The sequence below is a fragment of the Amphiura filiformis genome, chromosome 6, assembly GCF_039555335.1.
Source record: "Amphiura filiformis chromosome 6, Afil_fr2py, whole genome shotgun sequence".
In the NCBI taxonomy this organism is placed as follows: domain Eukaryota; kingdom Metazoa; phylum Echinodermata; class Ophiuroidea; order Amphilepidida; family Amphiuridae; genus Amphiura; species Amphiura filiformis.
The window spans coordinates 66,406,548-66,423,743 of record NC_092633.1 but is presented as its reverse complement, the minus strand read 5'-3'; the positions used below and the strand labels follow the sequence as shown (position 1 = coordinate 66,423,743).

At 34.8% G+C, this 17,196-nt stretch overlaps 1 long non-coding RNA gene across 1 annotated transcript in view; it reads left to right on the top strand.

Moving 5' to 3' along the window:
- The window catches only part of LOC140155859 (uncharacterized), a 41,457-nt gene extending 32,750 nt beyond the window's left edge, over nt 1-8,707 (top strand). Inside the window, exon 4 of the long non-coding RNA XR_011859437.1 lies at nt 5,461-8,707. This is a non-coding gene — a long non-coding RNA (uncharacterized lncRNA). The remainder of the gene's footprint in view (nt 1-5,460) is intronic.
- Nucleotides 8,708-17,196: the final 8,489 nt, after the last annotated feature.

Here is a 17,196-nt window from a genome sequence, read left to right as displayed (position 1 = left end):
ATTCTTTCACAACACCCAGTTGTTAACCCTGCTATCTTTCCATAACACTCTGAGAAGTCGCCTGTATGGTGAAATTTCTATTATTTTAGTTAATCACATTGTTACGAGTCGTTCAGAGGATGATTTAAGCACTTCCCAGCAAGTCTTGCGGTTAGCACAGCTGTATGTGTGAGTGAACATGACACCACTGCCCGCCCACTGCATACACACGTGCATGGTGAAATTTGAATTTTGACAGATAAATTTACAATAAAAACACCTTGAAAAGGTTGGTCGATTTCACATTTTATGTTATCTACAGAAGGTGTGAATTATTCTTCATGCATACATCACTTTAGATCTGAAATCGACCACGTAATAATGACACACGGGCAATTCTAAAACAACATCTTTTGCACAGAGTTCAATGGGATTTGAAAAGTAAAGTGGCAGTTGAAACTCTAGTGATAACACTTTTACAGTGCATGATGGGGCTTCCTTAAATCATCCTCTGCGAGTCGTTAATGACTCAATGCACACAAACCACACTTTATTTAAGTTAAGAATATCTGAATCGTCAATCAAAAGTAAAGTATGGTTTATAGCGATCTGATAATATAAACATAAATACGTGCACTTTATAATCAATCTAATACATATATTATGAATGTTATTTAACCAGTAGCCTTCTTCTTGTTGTTGATTACTAAGTTCTGTTGTACTTGATATATATCCTGAATCACTTGTCTTGCGAAGATCACAGTTCAGCGAAGTCCACTGAAAACCTTTATATCCTTTGCATAAAGTTCTCGCACAGATGACAATCTTCAAAATGGTGCTCTTTTCACCTTTCACACAAATGGTAAAACAGGCCTGCCTTGCATGCAGTCCCCCTGTTTCCACTTACATTGACAGATGTGTTGTTTCATAAACCAAAAACTTCAGCAAGTCGACAGAAGAATATATTCCTTTATTAGAAGAGGTATGTACTTTAACACTCTAGATCTTCTCCGTTATTACTGGATAGTAGTACATTGACTACATAAGATATGTCTGGTTCGCCATTACATTTCCTTAGGCATATGGACTCTAAGTACATTAACTAGCCCACAACAACACTGTTATAATCTGTGCCAAAAATCATATACATTTTCTTATATACCAAACACCAAAAATGTCCCATTATATTAATAACCCATTACTTCATTCACAAGTATCATGTATTACAAATACTACTACTAGGGCGAATGGTTTTCCCGAAACACAATGGCTCTCCACCCCATAGGTTTCTGTCCTGCATCGCTATCTTCTACCTCCAGTCCCTCCACTCCTGTGACTTTCTTGAGGCTGTCAATGTATATAGGTAAGAGCTGATCTCCCAGGCTTCTTTCTCCCATGCTTCGGTATATTCAGCTGACTATAGTTTGGATGATGGGTCTTCACTCCTATAGAGCAATGTCAATGTCTTGTTCTTCTCTCCCTGATTTTATCACTTATTTTTGGGAGATCACCATAATACATCACTTGTAATGTACTGCTTCCAGTGCACATTAAGAACCGTTCTAAGCATGCGGGTGTAGCAACCATCTAACTGTTTTGCAATTATTTGTATTTTTTTTTTAATTCCTAAGCCTAATTATAAATATTAACCTTTCACATTATAACACTTCTTGGGGTATTCCCAAAATGATGTGATATCAATTTTACATTCTCGGGGATTCCCCATCCATATAGTCTTGACTTTGTTTATTGTGATTACATGGGAAAAGAGATTCCCAAGTTTCTAGACTATCCCATAGTCGAATTTTATTTAAAATATGTTATTATTAGACATGATGAACCCATTCCGTTGAACTCAAAATTATACTGATGTTTATTAAAATTAAAGTATTCAATAGTAAAATGGTCATCATGGTCAAAAAATATCAGATGATTAGTGACAATAAAAGTAATTGAATGCAACATTATCTTGCATATTATAATGGCTCACTTTAATACTGAACAAGTCTGATTTTGGAATCTACCAGTTTATTGATAGCGAACCCCGAAAAACTTGGGAAGCTAACAAACTGAGGGAGTGCGGTGACTGAAAAGATCAGATACAGATGTGAAAATCTATCGGTTGCACACAAATCAATATAAATCAGAGTTTTATGCTTAAATGTAATAGCCAGAGTATGCAAAATGGGCAAGTGAACTATGGAGAAGTCTACCAAGTTTCATGCTATAGCTTTAAAATAAGATAAATGATCAAATTAAATTACTCTGGGCACTTCACAACATGATGGCTCAGGTCCATATGTATATATATCAATGTCAATAACTGTGGACAGACGAGTATATGTTTATCTGAGACTGCTGATTTTGACTCAAACGATATTTACACAGCCGTGACGTTAGTCACGGCTGTGTCTTTTTTCTTACAGGTTCTTTCTTCTTTCTTCTTTCTTTCTTTCTTTCTTTCTGCCGACCATTACATTTGCTCTAGCACTTACATGCTTACACCGATTTTGACCTAACTTTGTCACAACCATCATTGACCATGCCCCTACATGTCATATGAAACTCGTGGGGTCAAAGGTCACGCAGGGGTCATAAGGGTCAAAAACGTGATTTCAACTCAAAATGCTTCTTCTCTCACAGATTACGTAGGACAGTGACACCACTTGCACACATGCATTGTTATTATCTTGTGTCTATGGGGTCCTCACAGATTTGGGGTCAAAGGTCATTAAGGGGTCACTTCCGGTATAAAACGAAAAAACTTCAAATTTTTTTATTTGCTAAGAGAAACATAGGACAGTAACGGTATGTTCACACATAAATTGTAGTTACCCTGTGTATATGTGGTATTTTTTAATTTAGGGTCAAAGGTCATTAAGGGGCCACTTCCGGTATAAAACGAAATACCTTTAAAATGCTTCTTATCCCACAAATTACGTAGGACAGTGACACCACTTGCACACATGAATTATTATTACCCAGTGTCGATGGGGTCCTCACAGATTTGGGGTCAAAGGTCATTAAGGGGTCACTTCCGGTATAAAACGAAAAACCTTCAAAAATTTTATTTGCTAAGAAAAACATAGGACAGTAACGGTATGTTCACACATGAATTGTGGTTACCCAATTCATATGTGGTATTTTTTTATTTCGGGTCAAAGGTCATTAAGGGGTCACTTCCGGCCTGAAACGAAAAACCTTCAAAATGCCCTTCTGCCACAAATAACATAGCAAAGTGGTGCCACGTGCACCCATGCATTAACATTAGCCAATCTCTATGGGGTTTTCATATATTTTGGGGTCAAAGGTCATTGGGGGTTACAACACGGCTGTGTTCGTGGTCTTAGACCACAGCTAAGTCTAGTTAATATTCAAATCCATTTAAAACCTCTCTCATAATTTCCTCAGAGCAGACATTGAAGAAACTTGGTGATGGTATATCTATACTGCACCAAAAAAGTATCCTTTATACACATGGAAGAAAAATCCTAATTTTAAAACTGAACCATATTTGGGGAAATTTATTTGATTAATAGATGCACTATCTAATCCGGCACATTATGACACCCCATTAAATCCAATGTGACTTCACGAAGCAAAGCTACAAGCATTATTTTGTATTAACTACCATAGCGAGGTTAACTACCATAGCGAGGTAGAAAATGTACAAACTCTGTATTCGCTGTCGAAGTGACGTAATAAATCGGATTAACTACCATAGCAATGGATGAATATTACAAGTTTGACTATATCGCCCTGCACTACAAGCAGGTTGCACTCATCACCAGTGTATGTCTGCAATCATAGATTTAATGCAATACCGCTCTTTTCAAAGATACTTATCTTACAGGTGCGAGTGATCAGAATGATACGGTTCAATGCATAGGTACCGCGTGAACGTTGTAGTGCAAGGCGATATAGTCAAAAATTGTATTCATCCATTGCTATGGTAGTTAATCCGACTATTACGTCACTTCGACAGCGAATATCCATGTTATATAAATTATAATGTCAAGAAGTAAAACATTGAAGTATTGGTTACTATACATACTTGTATTAGCTGGATTATATCACTTTTTACAATACTGATGTGAAATTTAACAACCTGAATGCGGCCTGAGCATCAAAATAGGGATGGATTAAGACAAAATATAAAGTCAAGTTTCAACCTAACTATTCAAATATGATTCATAGTCTGTATGATGTTATTGGAAATGCCCCCCAGGTTCCTATGTATCTTTTGCATGTTGAGAGTGTTAAAATACAGCATGATAAGGCAAAATAAACAAAATATAGATTTACTTAGTTTATTCAGGTATGTTGAATTAAACATTGCAGACGGATAGGAAATAAATCGCCTACAGACTATGATGAACGTAATGTTGTGGTTCATAACAATGGTAAAATCCAAGAGAATAATTCACAACAGTATTAAAAACTACAATGAATGATTCTTTTAAGAATGCAATTATTACACTATTGTTATCTTATAGAGAGCGCAATAATAATGTTGGGAACTTACACAATCGTATACTCACAAAGAACCAATCAAATTAAAGCTATATTTACATCATGGTAAATTTTTGAAACAGTTGTTTCTTCCCTTACCCATTTCAAACAATTTCGATCTTGAACAAACCTCGCGCATGTTAAGTCTAAAAGACTAAACATAGGATTATCTATTCATATTTAGAAAAGACACTTTCCGTCTATATGCTGGATGCTGGATTCTTAGATTTACATTGAAAATATGAACCCCTTACAAATTAGTCCCAGAACAACATGTTCCTTTGACATTATATGTGGTGATCTAATGTGAAACTATACACATCAAATCACATTTCTATCAGAATTGAAGTGCTCAAAATAATTTGGATCCACTGAAGAGTTTGATCACCTCTTGGCTTGGGATAAAGAATTTTTAACGTATCAATTTGAATTAAACAGACTCATCCCGCAGTAAAGGATAGGGCGCGTATATGCCTGATGAATTGTACTGACCTTAGCTGACCTTTTGGACTTCCTGATCCAGCCAAACTGCCAGTGTAGTCACTGGACTAGGAGGGTATTATTATTATGCAATACTCCCAGGACTGAAAATGTCATGACAACTATTATCACATCTAAAGCTACGAGGCTACCGGTATAGGCTTATGTCTATTTCCATGGCTACTAATTAGCGACTCAATAATAGCTCTTTGGGTATTTTACACCATTCATCTTTACTGAATTTAAACCATCATTGTCTGACATCGAATAATCAAGTGGACTTGCAAGCGGGCTTGCAAGCCAAACAAAAGTCCCCGAATTTTCTTTGTGTTTGCGTTACAGCATGTAAGTCATATATGAAATGAGATATTCTGTAATATCATAATGCCCATATGCTGTTGAGCCCATGAAGAGCGGAACAAGAAATAGCGTCAGTACACATATCTCGAATAACGTAGTGTCTTTATTTTTGTTTAATTCTCATTACAGATTTAAATCTGGTACCGACCAAGAACAAGACAACCTCGTTGACGCAATTGATCCATTCGCATCATAGAAAATCTACTCTTTAGCTTACTCAAAGTCTGCACGGAACAAACCTAAGTACGAGAACAGATCAGCATAATTGGGGACATAACAAAAACACTACACATGGCTGAAAAAGTATCTGATAAGTTTGTCTTAAATATGAGTTTCTTCGCCATGTCAATTATTAAGGAAGACCGTTCCATTGCTCATTGCTGATCCTTTTAGATCTAGACTCTATCGCGTCGTGTATAGCCCGTGATTTAACTCAGCAGTACTGCGTCACCTCGGGTTCGTCACCCGAATACGAATATTGCACACACATTTTAAAAACCAAATTGAGGCCATTTTGCCTTCGATATCCCGTAGCCTGGACCATTGCTGTGCATTTATCCATGTCAAGTTTCATATCAAAGCTAAAAGGTGTGTCCTGCAATTATTGTATTAGGCTGACAACTTCTTATACGATGTATTTTGTCGATAATTTTGTTGAGATGTGTTACGACTGATAAAACCGATAAGAACATAAAAAAAACCAATTTACCACAACAGATAGGCTATACAGCAAACACATTTTGCATTTTGTGTTCATTAGATAAATTGTGTATGACATGTATTTTTAATTTTCTTTTCAAACTCGAGTAATGTGAGGCAGCTTTATGCAATTATAAAATGTTGTGAAATATCAGTCGTTTTGGACAGTTTTGTCAGCTTTGGTCAAATTTCTTCTGTGACATTTTGATACAGCCTGTATTCATTATTAACAAAGCTTACAACCTAGAGATACAAAACGAAGACAGAAACGTACAGTAAAAAACAAGACACGGTAACAGTGGCTCAGTTCAAATTTGTTGTAATGGCTTTATATCCGAAACTTATGTATATTGTCCAGTCACAAGGATTGGTTGACAGTTATTGCTGAGTTACCAGTTTGATCGGCAGGTGTATTGACAATTTACGACACATAAGCGGCTTAGGCCAGCGTTTTGATTTCGTATTGTATCTATTGTTTGAGTGACAAAACGTTGAGCAGATACTGATCAGGCTGTTTTAGTATTGTTAATTACCAATACGCCTTTCAATCACACCTGGTGTCCCACCAATACCTGTTAATCAATCCTTGTAACTGGACAATAATCATTTGCAAACATTTTCGGATTAGCTATTGTCATGCATGACAAATGATTTGAGCCGAATCAGTGTCTTGGTCTTGACTATCAAGAATGATACCAGATCAATAAAAATATGCAAAGAAAAAAAGAAGAATGATACCAGATAATCTCAAACACTTAATCTATATTGCTCATTTGTTGATGTTTTATCTCTATATTCGATGTCGGACCAAAATATACTAGTTTCGACTGAGTTGTTAGATTTTGCTTAATTGTGGGTGTGTGTGTATGTAATCGTTAATTTTAGTAAAATGAAGACGAGATTATAAGATGGTTATACATGTTGATTGCCTTAATGATTGGAATAATGATGGAACTCAAGAAAGAAGATGCAGTGAGCGCGCTAAAATCATATAATATTTCATTGGTTATTGTAGAAGTAACAACTCGCATAGATATACGCTGGTATGCACTTCATATAGCCTACTGCTGACGAATAAGCAGCCTAAAGCAGGCCATGTATCGAGATCCGGCATGTAATAAATACGTTTTAATTTATGGAGTATAATCAAGCATAATATGATATCAATGGGTAATTCCTAAACTCTTGTTCTATAAATGTACATAATACTTTTAAATGTATAATTCCAAAAATGTACTTAACTTTTGATATCATATCATAGTTTGCAAATCGATTTTTGTAATTATATAAGGTAGTTTGTTCTGTTGGAGTTATAACAATAATACCATATATTTTATTATTGATATTGTTCTCTCTTAAGTTTAGTCTTTCACGGACTGTTATATTAGTGACAAAACTTTGGGATTTGAAAAATTCAACTTAAAAGATAAAAGAATTATTATATTTAGTCCTAAGGACTTGTATTGATGTTCCTAAATGTTTTGTCACTCTTAGAATAAGAATAAAATCTCTAGGACTTGACAAATATGACTTTGGAATAAATTAAGAGTGTCGAATTTGATAGTAAGTAGAATAATACAGTATTTTAAGAGTACACCGTCGGTCACTATGCGAGTCATAGCCACGTCTGATGAATCTAACCACTATCACACAGTGACAGGCTGCACCGGTATTGTGACAACCGACGACGTCCTCGTTAAAATACTCTAACTTATTATGAATTCCAGTCGAAAAAGCCTATCTACTTAATAGTAACTAGAATATAAATATATTAAATGAAACATTATTAATTACAACTGACATAGTAATGACTCCAAAGGGGTTTGAAAGGAAATGAGGTTGGGGATGTGCGGCAGATTCGGGGTGCATTTTCAGCCATTTCGTTTAGACTTTGGGGCATTTTCAGCTATTTTGGTTTATTGATGGCCCTCAATTTCATTTAAAAAAATTGGTTTAAGAAAGGGTGTTTCATCGTTTTTAACAAGCTTTTAATTTTGGGTGTTTTAGACAAATTTGGTTTAAAGTCGGGTAATTTTGTGGAGTCTCAGCCGCACATATTAATAATAATAATAATGATAATAATGATAATAATATCATAATAATAATAATAATAATAATAATAATAATAATAATAATAATAATAATAATAATAATAATAACAATAATAATAAAATAATGTATATGATAAAATAATCAAAGAACACAGCAAGACTTGAAGTTCAAATTTTAAAAGTGTCTGTATTTTGTGAGACTCTTGCAAAATATAGACTGGTTGAGCTCTGTATTTTGTCAATGAATAAGCGTGTCATGTCAACATAACCGGATCATCTGAGTGTAAACTTAACACGGTGATAGAATTCAAATTTCCGGATTGGGTTAGTGACAGCTTTCTGATCTAAACCGCCACGTATACATAGCATAAATTATGTGTATATAGCATGGTGAGTCTTAATTTAAGAATAATCTTGTTTGATTTTGTATAGATAACAATTATTTGTGTATTATTTATTGTCAAAGTGTGTATTTATTTCCAAAGGTGTAAATATGGCATTTGTATGCTGCGTGCTATTTTATTTCAATCTCATGGTCTGCATTAGAAATGTATTATTCTGTGGATTTGAAAGATTTTTCGTGATATTAAAATGGAACAATGACAGTAATAAAAATTTATTTAAAATACGAAGATTTTGGAAAATCTTAACAATATAAATTTTGTTTCATCACTTAATCTATCATATATACCTTCTACTAGTATCCCTGTGAATGTTAAGTTCACAACTTGTTCCACATTTCACTGAGAATAAAACTTCTTCTGTCTTTATATTTAATTTAAATTCGGATGTGCAATATTTAATTAATCAATGTGTTTCTTTCGTGCAATATGTTCAACCATGAGAAAAATAAGAGAAAAACAAAAATAATAATAAAGTAAAAATGTGTGTTCGTGTTCAACGTTTGTTGTGCGCTTTTTTGATGGTTAATCACTATTGACACCCCTGTTGTCTTGCGTTCATATAAAGTAGTTTTTAAAGTACTTTAATATTTTTTATGATACGGAGTTGAAACTTAGCAGAATGCACAATGCTGTTCATTTTCTGCATGTAACCTTTTTGGGACACTTAGCATCATGCAAAATGTGCAGGTTGTTTTCGAATATGTTAATAATGTCACAAAAAATCCGATTTTCTAGTATTTGTATTCAATCTGTGTAAACAGTGTACACAAGTTTAGGTGTTGCAAGTACGTCACTCTTACTAGCTATTAAAAACATTGAAAGTACATCTTACATATTTGCTAAGTGTTCGATGAATGATGGTGTGAAAATTCAGTTTCAATGAAAATTACTATTTCATTTTTGCTTCGATTAGATACCTTGTGTCCCCCATGTCTATCATATCTATGCTAGCCTGAAGCCTAAAGCCCCGAGAATCAGTTTTGAAGCTTTTGAAGTACATTTGGCTCAATTTGGTGTCTTCAGGTTAGTCATAATAGAATTTAATTCAAATCATATGCTGACAATTTGCTTTTTTAACAATCCAATACATGTATAGACCTTTGGCATATCATCAGTTCTTGGCATATCATCAATTTATCTAATGACGTGGGTGCATAAAACATGTGTAAAGGCTCAGATTGCATAAAATAAAGTTATTTCGACGTGTGTGCACAAAAGGTTCAAATCTACCATTCATTCTTACTGGGTTCTTGTTATGTGAACGTGAGATTTCGCCCATTTCAAGGTAGTTCTTAATTTATACAAGTTCAATGACTGCAACTTGTGTTATAAAATGATATATTTTTCTTTATTGTTTGAAATTATCATTATGTGACGAAACAAAACACGTCCATATTTCTATATTATGGTTCTATATTATTTTGAATATATATCACACATGTACAAATGACAACTTTGTAAATATAATGTAAGAAAATGGTTTCAGATCACTTTTGTTTAGGGTGCACATTAAAACCGTTATATCAAATTTGCTTGTGTCACTGAATCTTATTTATTTGTTTGTGAATGTTTTACTATAACCGACAAGTTGTAATATTTTTCAGGTTTCGATGGTATTCCTAGAAGATATAGTTTTGAAAATTAATTTCGAGAGTTTTTAGGTCCATTTGTAACGTTTACAAATGTACACCGGGTCGCTTACACCTAATGGAATCAGCCAAATTCTGAGTGTTATTTCTGTTTTAGTTTTGCTCCATGAGATCGGCTTAAGGCGGGTCAGAGGCAAATATCGAGACAAATAAAGGTGACACACAAGAGGAGTGATATGAGTTCTATAAGACACCCCACTGAGGCTTGATATAAGTGGTGTCATTTCCGATCCATGTGCATGATTTTTCTCGGGGGGGACACCCAAAACATTCGTTTTGATATGTTATTGACAATAATTCAAGAATCGCATGGAAATGTCAAACCAATCATTGGCTCATTTCCTATAAGATCAATGTATTTAAGAATTGCAGTGCAGTTTTTTTTAATAAAATGGTCCAAATTTGACAAATATGGCTCATGCCATTCCATCCGCCTTAAATGGATAGAAATTCAAAACATTCCTGACAGCTATACAATCATAAAAAATATGATGTATTGTTGGTCGAAGCAGCAACAAAAAAATGTAGTTCACATCATCTTGCGAATGATAGTGAGCTTTAGCAAAAATTGCATTGCTCAATTCATAGCGAGCGTGCAGAAGAATTCAAATATCACAGATATACTTTGGTAGGTCCTGTGGTTCTTGAGTTACGTTGTAAAGAGGGCTGAAACAACAACACTTTTGTAAAACGCACACAACTCATTAACAACAATAAATTAAGCAAGTTTTCAAAGTATATGATTTGTAGAATGAACTTTTGCAAACACCAAAGTGTTATTTTTCAATAATATATTGATTCAGATAATGAAAATCGATTTTTTGGTTGCTTCGACCAACAATACCTCGTATACCCTTAAGAATATTTTGTAAAGACAAAAATAAACATCGATGGACTTCACCAGGCACCCTAGAATAAGGGACTTATACGTTGTCCTCATAATTGTATGCTATCTGTCCAAGCGGTCAGAAATATTGATATTGATATATTTTTGTGATACCATCCACCACTCCACCAACACCACTTCTCCCTACGCCATACATAAATTCTGCTAGACCCATTTCCCTAAAATAAAATTATCAAAAAATTACACTTGGCAGAGGTGGCTGGTAAAGACAGTGCATCCTAAGATTAGCGCAAGGCATTTGGTCGCTTCTCGTTGGTTGCAGTTGGAAGGGGCATTAGTCCGATTCCGATAAGGTTCGTTATCAACCCTAATCATTAAACTAACCGCAACCATAACCTAAAACACACAAAACGTTAGTACAGGAAATCTAAAAGAGAGACTATTTAAATGATTGCAGCATGCAGAGTGACAAAATTAAGAAACAACTTGCTCCGAACATGCCGGGGGTTGTTCCAATCAATAGCGGCTGAGTAAACGTAAAAGAAACTGCCTTTCGAGGAATTGGACTTGTGAGAATACCAGAATTGGCTATTTCAAAAAATAAATGCACGCCCCATATAATAGAGGAGTAACTTTAAATTAAAAGAAATGTCTGGATTTCAAACTTTGCTTTCTGAAAACAACTGGAATTTCAGTTACCAATGTTACTGGGAAAAGCTTGGAAATGCAATTAAATGAAATTTAATGCAAAATTACGGATTCTCCAAAATGAGCCTCTAACATTGAGGATTCAGATTTTGAACTATTTTTTGCTGGATTTGTTTTGACTTTGAACACATTAAAGTCTGGATTTCCAACAATCATAACTGGTCAAAATATCTGGAAATACGTAACTCCTCTATAGGGGAGTGTTCATCTATTTTCTGAATAGCCCAATCCCGGCCAGGATTGGTGGTTACGAATGAAAAGTGCATGTGGAACAACAGGGCAAATTGATGACTGATTTTGGCAGCTGGTTGGGAGTAAAAGAGCCTTTATGTACTCCACACTTAGATTCATTGTGTATATCAGACATATTGCCACCAACACTAACACAAAACTTGCGGTATGACAGGTAGGATACTTGAATGCTGTCCCTTGATACCATAGTCACTTTCATACAGAATGTTGCGATCAATTGTATCAAAGGCAGCAGACAAACCAAACAAAACAGCAAGGTTTTCATCTGAGGCTTTCTTTTTTGTCATTCTTGACTACGAGAAATGCAGTCTCTGTTCCATACTTACATTTAGCAGACTTACATTTGCAAGCCTATAGATCAATTCTAAAGGTTAATTGTCTGGTTATTAATAGCTTTATTTATACATAAGACGTGAAAATCTCAGAGGTAGCTCAAAAACTAAGGAGAATCCCTTAGTACATCAACAAAAATTAAAGTTAAGAATAAAAATGATAAACTATACACGAACCAAGACCAGGACATCGAGGAAAGACAAGAAGTAAAACACAAACATAACCGAACGTAAGTACAGGAAATCTAAAAGGGACTGGTTTTTTGCAGACTGACAGACATGACAGAAGAAACAACTTGCTCCGGAGGTTGTTCCAAACAATAGTGGTTGAGCAATTCGGGGAATTGGACTTGTGGGATGACCGGGAATGTCCGGCCAGGATTGACGGTGAGCGAATGAGTACGGGAACATCGGGTCAAATTGATGAGTGATTTTGGCAACTGGTTGAGAGTACATTATGGAAATTCTAGGTCAGATTAGATAGCCTTTAGGTACTCCAAATTTAGATTCATTGTGTATTTCAGACACAATTACTATTATTACCAACACAAACAGAAAACTTGCGGTCTGTCATGTAGGATGTTGTCCCCTTGATACCAAAGTCACTTTCCAGTATACAGGGGGTAACAATAAAATTTGTACAATTTTGAAAATAAAATGAGACAAGTATGCCGCTTAATTTTTGGTTTGATATTTATATGTCTATCAAGATAATTTCTTTAGCCACCAGCTAAGCTTTATTCCAATAAAATCGACGGTATACAAGTGAAGATATGGCCAATTATGTAACCTAGTCTTAAAACCGCTTGGGCCACTTTTGTCTAAGTGTTACAAAAGTGACTGAATAGAGTTGAACCATGGACCAGTTGGACGATGCTCTTATACAATGGGGTATTCGAAGTGGTAGAAATGATTACATAATAGAATATCTCCTTGAGGTTTTTGAAAGTCACAACTCAGCACTGACATAACAACCCCATTTACTAGAAATCGTGGTTGCAGCTCAACAACTTCAACCAATTCACGTTTGAAGAGCATATTTTTATGGTTGTGACTTTCGGTAGCACAAACCATAAGATTGTTTATAGCTCATTTTCCAAACTCACGTCTTCCATCAAGGCATACAATTGCATAAAACTGAGAAGAATGTAGAATTTGTTAACAGACATGCTGGCAATAGTGCCCCCCGAACAGCTAGAAGCCCGGCTGAACTTGATTTCAAAATCTTATTGTTTTGTACTTATGGATCCAAAAACTGTTCTCAGTTTTACATATGATATCTTAGGGATATGAGAAATTACTTTATTTATAAAATAATTTGAACGAAATTTCATGACTTCATTAATAGATTTTAAAGAAATATCATATTATTATTAAGTTCGTGTTAATTATATTAAGAAACACTAATTATAATTCGTTTGTGGCAGTTCTTTGATGTTTATTGCACGATAAGCATTGATAAGCATATCTACGTGGTTCAAACTTGATATGCGCAAACATGGCAAAAGTGGCCCAACACGTTTTCTGGACGATTTAATTAATCGGACATAACTTTTGAACCCAAGCTAGTAAAGAAACCAACTAAACGGCTCCTTTTAGCCAAGATATTACTAATTGCATTGCATATAACATTTCTGTCATAACTCTTTTAGTTTTTCCCTGAGAAGTCAAATTTTATTGTTACACCCTGTACGTATCAAAGCAGGGAAGTGAGATAGGTCTCACATCCCTGATCAAAAAGCAGCAAAAACATAAAGCATTACTACGAAAACAGCAATAGTCAATATATGGACAAATCACTGGGTACTTTTAAACGTTGACATTATGAATTTATGAATTGACACTGCATAATGCTGTTTTGTCATGTTCGTGAAGCAGGAACTGAATTCGTGTAAGTGGAAATTGTCGCTTTTGTTGCAACTACACTCAAAGAAATGATTTGTTCGCCTTGTTGGAGTAAGTTTGGACAACTCAAAAATAGTGTAAAAGTTGCCAAAACAAAATTTATTTTAGTTATCCGAACTTAAAAAATGCTGAAAAAGCTCAAAAAGTTCCGTCAACTAATCAACTTTGTTGGCATTACCTAAAAGTTGATGTAAGTCGTTGCGTCAACTTTTTAAGTAATGCAAACTTCTGAATTCAAGTTCAGGGAACTTAGAAAAATAAACAAGGTTCAAAGAACCAATTAGTTGAGTTAACTCAACATGTAAGTTGATGTAACTCGTTCATATTAAGTTACTGGTACTTATTGTTTTGAGTTATCCCAATTTGGTACTTTGTTACTTAATTCACGTAATTGGATCATTTTCTGCACAATTAGCAGTATTCAAATATTTAGTTTTGTAATCAGTGCAAAATTTTGTATACTATACCTCTAGAAAATTATGCTAACCTAGGCTAGTTTCATTTTCTGAGTTGTAACAACTCAATAAAGTGCAAAGGAGTGCGACCAACATAATGATATCGAGTCAGCGTTACTCAAAATTGTACGTTGGCATTACTCGGAAAGTTGACGCAACGACTTACATAAACTTACTGAGTAATGCCAACGAACAATTTCTATGAGTGTACAAATATTTATTTCAAGTGTTTCGCCAAGTTGTTTTACGCTATAGTATGATGTCGCGTGCTATATGAGACGAAAGATGCACGACAGCGGCTAAAAACAATAGGCTTTATTCTCTGATTAATGGATGGTTCATGATTAGCATTGTCATTCAAAAGCAAGAACAAAAGCAATACTATTTAAGCACCTTTGCTAAATTAACCCACGACAAAAGAAAATTAAGTTTCAACGACAAGAGAAATTTAAATTTCCTTTCTTTAAATAGGGTTTTGAGAACAAAAATATTCAAGTTGAGCAGGAGAACGTATTTTGTAACAACAGATAAAGTACACGAACTTCAAATTCACACATGATATGCATGTTAGGGCAGTTTACGCCTATCCGCAAAACGATACGTCAACTGCTTATAAAATGAAATACATTGATTTTAAAACCCAATGAGTTTATCAAGTAACAGCATTCCAAAGTTTAAAAACCGCAACTTCGTGCTAACACAGTTAGGTTTCCTGTATTCTTAACCCATTTTGAAGACATGGGTATACCTGGGTATAGACCGCAAAAATGGTCAACCCCTTGAATTTGATACACGAATAAATTTTACTTTGCTATATCATGAATAATGTATCCTGGGCGTGGAAATCGGATTATATATGTACATACCTTCAGGCATACCCGTTGGGTGCTTTATTTATTCCACTGTCTCTGTGACAATTTCGTAAAAAGCATACCAAACTGTATATTTACGCCAGGAAGTAATTATTATTTTCATTTGAGCGGACTTGGCTGTCTAGGCATGAAAAGGTGACGTCAATAGTTAGTTGGGCACTTTATTTGATCTCATTACTGAAGTCATGGAAGTCGTCATTTTTTCCTTCTTGTTCTAGCCCCTGCTCCTCTATGATCTATTCACTATCGTCCTCGTCCTCAATGTTAGTACCAATCACAGGTTTACAACAGTTTAACATGCATTGAACTCTTATGTTCTTTTTATGACTCCTAATGTTTCGATGGCAAAAGTTAATTTAGCAACAGATTTACTCCAGATAATAATTGCCGAACTAATTTTTCATCATTTGCTTTAGCCTATGGAGTAACAGAAAATTTGATTAGGTATTCGAGTAAGCACAATTTGGGATCGCATACAGATTTTCAAGAGTATATATTTTGTTAAAGCTCTAACGGTGTTTTTATGTTCTCAATAGGCACACACACACACACACACACGCACACAGTGAATTGAAGAGAACAATAAAAAAATAATTCATGAAATGAAAAATTTGCATAAATGTAAAACTTTTCCGAGATAACTATGATATTTTAATGCCATGGGACGCACAGAGCGCCTCGATTTACTGGAATTGGGAGTAGCACCATATTTATTTTTAAATCAGGAAGATGATTCTAGAGATGCATATCATTAACAGTTTAAGATTGAAGTAAAATGGTAAAATGTGATTGTTGAAATTCTGGGTAAAAAAAAAAGATATCGTTTTCTGTACAATATCCTTCTTTTATAGTTAATTTGGTGATTCATAAAGCCTGTGGATTTCACAGACAAGTTGATCAGGTTCCAAAGATGTATTGCTTTTGTTGCGGCATTCTTAGTATAAGCTACCATCATTTTTTTTCAAAATTAATAAAAATCTTAGTTTATCGTCAAAAATATTGGGTTTTCAAATCGAAAACCTTGGATTTTTCGTTGAAACACTTGGCTTTTTGACTGCAAAGCTTGGATTTTCAATTGCAAAAACTTGGACATTGAGCATTCCACAGACACGCGTGAGTTCCTCAATTTACTGGAATTGGAGTATTTATTTTTAAATCAGTAAATATGACTCTGGAGATGGATTCTGGTTCAACTATGAGATTTCGTTTCTGTACAATATCCTTGATAGTTTATTCGGTGATTTATAAAGCCTGTGGATTTCACAAACAAGCTCCCAAGGCATATTGCTTAGTCCATTTAATCAGAGATCCTAAAATTAGGATCTGTGATTTAATCCAACACCTCCAAAGGAAAGACGTATCAGTTGTCCCTGGTGAGTTTTATATACTTCATTCATCAGAGCTCATAAATATGCCCTGGCATATGAACGCACACTCTGGCTAAAAGAATTGCAACATCGCTGAAAAAAAAGAATACATCGGTAAACTGTAAGTTGAACATTCATCCAACATCCTGTCGATTTCACATAGCGTACTAGATGACAATTTCTTTACATGAAATAAGTAAGTAAGATCAGGTTCATCAATGGCCGGATCAATGTGGATGAAAGGTGTTAAAACATGCAGTGAAACACAGATTGAACCCTTGTGTTATTTTTTATGACTCCTCCTGTTTCGATGGCAAAGCAAAG